The following is a 4,610-nucleotide window of genomic DNA, read 5'->3' as shown; positions in this document are numbered from 1 at the left end:
TTAACTGTATTGAGAAGTTCTTACAAATATGTGTAGTTTATAGATCAATATTTACATAATGTTTACATATTTCCTCAAAAATGGTATGGTATCTTAAGCACTAATGACTTAGGAATTATATCAAATGCAAGTCTTAAATAATTTTAGGCAGAATGAATATAAATTTAATACATACAGAATTGAAGGGGCATTGACAGGTCTCTCAAATGCATATGTCTTGATTATTCTGCTTCTAAGGATCTTGCTCAGTTTCATCTCAGTCATGATTTATTGGCACTTGTTCAAAGTTTCAGCCATAAAGTAAAGGTGAAAGTCGATGTAACACTAAATGAAAATTCTTAAAATATGTAGACTGCTTCCATGAATTTAGCTAAGAAAAGCAACTTTTAGGTTAAAGGATGAGAAAAATAATTTAACTATTTATTTGGCCTTGAGTTAGGATTTAACTTTACTCGTAAGGAGGGAAAAAATCTTTTTGTTAGAAGGTGAAATTCCCTTATTAAACAGTTGAAAGATTGTTCATTTAGACTTGGAGAGTATTTTCTAGGCATTGAGTTCATCATTGGGGAATGCCTCTGTCTGTAGTTACAGAATCTTTTGATTGACAAACCTGAACTGAAAGTTCATGGAATTTGTCCTTTTTCATTGTTTATCTGCACACATGGCCTAGAGTTGTAAGGATTGGTCTTTTTCCTAGGATGAAACTAGTAATGATTCTACAATGATGAGAAAAATGTAAATTGTGAACTTAGTGGAAAAAGCACTGGATTGTAAGTCAGATGACTGAATTTAAGACTTATTTGCCACTGATTCACTCTGTGAACTTAGGAAGACCTATATTCTAAATGAGTCTTGAGTTTGTTTTTTAATCTGTAAAATGGTGATAATGCTTACATCACAGGGCTGTTGAGAGGATTAAATAAGATGTTGGGTGTGTAAGTACTTTATAAACCATGAGATATTATACAAATACAAATAATTTTTAATAGAGGATTAACAATTTTGTTTCACTAACAAATAAATTAAAATCTTGGTTCAATTTGTTCTTGGATAAATAGATCTTGCTTTGCATTTCAGCCTATTCATTTCTAAAGGCACTGAACTAATTTTAATGGACTGATTATTTTCATAAAAACTCCAGTGTCTTAGGTAAAATGTGCTATTTATGTTTATGCAAAAACAATGAGTTAATACTCAATGAATTTCAGATGACCTCTATTTTAATATGCTAAAAGAAGAATAGCACGATATTGTGATTTTAAGTTTAGTGTTTTTTTCATATTTACAATGCATTTCTATACTTCCTTTTGGTTAATCTTGGGTAATTTAGACAAGTTTTAAGTGTATATTAGGAAGTATGTTAATACCTAAATTGTGTCTTTAGTAAATGTGAACTTAGTTTTCCTCTGTAAGATCTAAAATACCACTTTCACCATAATCCTGCCCTCAAAGCTGTGGTGTCCAATGTTACTGATTTGGCCTTTCAGGAATCAAATCCATTGTTCTGGCTAGTTAAGCACTGAGCCATAAATGGAGCTGTTGTTAAAAAGTTATGAAGTCACAAACTTGGCCCAAGCTTATCCACTTATCCGTAGCCAGAGTCAGGAATCTGCCTTCATTTTCACAGACACACGTTGGAGTTCTAAGGCATCAGGGTATGAGAGACAAGGCTGTTGACTAAATGCTGTCTCTACAGTCTGAATCAACTAGCTGCCCTCACAGTTTCCCCTCATGAGGCTGGCCCTTGGCCACTACAGGGCAGGTCAGGACCAGGTGGAGGTGGTTGGGAAACCAGCTAGGAGTGATTTTCCTTTGGTGGTTATTTCTTCAAGGCAAGGATGCAATTTATTGGCCAGCCAATTGAAGTTACCCCTTGAGGAAAGAACAAGTGTCATCAAGCAAAATGGGCTCTTCAGTTTTATAACATTAATGGGACAATCCATCAAAAGTCTCACACCTTTTTCCCCCAAAAGTCTACAGCAGAGCAGTCTTCCATATGGTTACTAATCTCTCAAAACAAATAAAAACTGTGGGACTACATTTCCTTCATCTTTTTGCACTGTGAAGTTCCTAAAAGCAAGTATCACAGTTGTTAAACATAAATGCATAATTTCATACAATAAAAATGTAATAGCTATTCCCCATAAGGGCAGGTTAGGTAGTGGGTTATTCGACTCAAACTCTCTGGCTGAAAACAACTCTGAGTAAATCACCTTAAAAGCACTGAGGAGTTGTGGGAGTTCCCTGGTGGCCTAGTGGTTAGGATTCCAGGTTTTCACTGCCGTGGCCTGGGTTCAATCCCTGGTCGGGGAACTGAGATCCCTCAAGCCGCTTGGTGTGGCCAAAAATAAATAAATAAATAAATCTGCATTACAAAACTAACCCTAAAAAAAAAAAAACACTGAGGAGTTGTAAAGATTAGGCAGCCCTAGCAGACCCATTTTGAGGGGAAGCTTGACCAAAGAGGCTAGAGGATTATTTGAGTGCCGAAGTTGCTTTTGCCTTGAAGACATTGGAGGGGTAAGGGTGAGGATTAAGATGAACCACAACTAATCGGTCCCCTCCTGATCCTACCAACCCCACAGGCCCGGAGAGAAGGCTTCTCTGGACCTAAGCAGAGCAGGAAAAGGGAAAGCAAGGGGGATAAAATAAACCTGAGAACATCTGCCCTCATACAGATTTGTACCCTAGGAACAGATAGCATAGATGGTCAGTGAATTTGGTTTGATGTGATCTCCGACTTGTAGAGCCCCCAAAACACAGCCAGAAGGAGGAAAGCACACTTATTACAAGCCTTGTGGAATCTCCACAAATGATTGTTTTTGATTTAATACAGTTTTATTTTTCAAAATGGACAGTTGGTGGGACCTGTTCTGCATCTTCACCAGCAGCTGGGGCATCTCCACCCTTGGTGTTTCTGGTGTAAATTACTTGAGCTCTGTACTTTGAAACCAGTTTAAGAAGTCCTTTACTAAGGAGCTCCTGAAGGGCTACCCTGGTCAAGGAACCACAAATCTTGTTTCCCAGAGACCACAGCTGGGATTATAAGCTTATAGTTGGGAACTTCCTTACAGAGTTTGTCATATGTCGCTTTGTCAAACAAGCCTACATTATTGAGCTTCTCCTGAACTTTGCCTTTAGACCACGTCTTCTTTTTGGCCTTGCCCCTAGATTTGTTCCCTGGGTCTTAGTCTTTCTTATCCGACTTTCTGGCATCTTTCTTCTTTTTGTCATCCTTGGGCAGCATAGCGAAACTCAGAGAGCAGCTGCTACCACTGCTGCCTTGCTAAGATGTTGGACCCAAAGTCCACAAATAGTTTATTAAGGGCAATAACCAGTAAAACAGTTGAAGATAATTAGGCGCTTAGGAAATTAAAAAAAAATCAGACATGGACAACTTAAATTACATTAATTGGTAATTTTGATGAATATTATGACAAAATCAGACTAATCCATTATGGGGTCCTCTCTCCTGATGCACACATTGTGTTATGATGTAAATATCATGACCACCATCTTTATATTCCTCAGTATAAGTAACAAATAAATGTTCTTTAATAATTAAGTATCACAGAAGTAGTTGCATGTTGTATGCTTTTTAGTGGAGTGTTGAATATTAGTTATTAACACTCTTTTATTTAATTATACCGAACAATGGTCTACCTTAGTACAATATCTGATGTTTCTAAAACAGACATCAATGATTGGTATATAAACAGATAGTTCCAATAATAGTCATACAGAATCATTGTCTGAATTGTCTTTGTGCTCCATAATATTTAGAGAATAGTACAAGATAAATCTATTTTCCACTTTTAAACTCCAATGTAGCTAGAGTAGAAAACAAAAACCAAACAATTAAAGTGACAATAATGAAATTTTCACTCAAATCCAAAGTGGTTACTATAGTAACTTAAAATTGGAGCATTATAATAAAAGTAGAATGAAAAGATAATTTCAAATGCTATATTAATTTTTTGAAGTATGGAGAGGAGAGTTGTTGTTTCATATTTGAAAGAGACTAGATTGCTGTTGAAGCTTCTAAAGAGACCGATTTCATCTTGTCTGCCTTCTCTTTTATATTAATGTAAAAAACTTCTGACTGCAGTCATTAAGTAGGAGAGAAGGGAACTGTTAGTTTTGCTCATATTAATCTCTCTAAGACTGATGGCAATAACTTTCTACCATCAATTCATAATTACCTGTGGGAATGGAGGGCAGATTGTGTGAAAAAGTGCTTTACAAATGACCTAAAGGATCTAATTTTTGATGTTTCTTTTCTACTTTCTGCATCACCAAGATAGAGGTACAGACACAGATGCAGATATAACACAAAAGATTTAGCTAAAGAGGGAAGGAGTTTGGGATGAGTATGGAACTGCATTCAGCAGGCCCCATATTAAAACCACTGGGGTTGTATTGTATTGAGGTCACTTTAAAACTTCATGCTAGTGGTACAATCATTGTCAGAAAGTGGTTGGTGCTAGCACAGCTTCCTGGTCTGGAATGTAGAGATACAAGTTATTAGAAAGAGGGTGATAAACACTCCTGGGCATATATCTGGACAAAACCATAATTCAAAAAGATACATGCACCTCTATGTTCATAGC

The 4,610-nt window shown here is 36.4% G+C and overlaps 1 pseudogene; it reads right to left on the bottom strand.

Moving 5' to 3' along the window:
- Window positions 1–2,838: 2,838 nt before the first annotated feature.
- Window positions 2,839–3,247, bottom strand: LOC133081840 (small ribosomal subunit protein eS25-like; annotated as a pseudogene).
- Between the last annotated feature and the right edge of the window lie 1,363 nt (window positions 3,248–4,610).

The sequence above is a fragment of the Eubalaena glacialis genome, chromosome X (assembly GCF_028564815.1).
Source record: "Eubalaena glacialis isolate mEubGla1 chromosome X, mEubGla1.1.hap2.+ XY, whole genome shotgun sequence".
NCBI classification, from domain to species: Eukaryota; Metazoa; Chordata; class Mammalia; order Artiodactyla; family Balaenidae; genus Eubalaena; species Eubalaena glacialis.
This window is presented reverse-complemented; position numbering and strand designations above follow the sequence as displayed.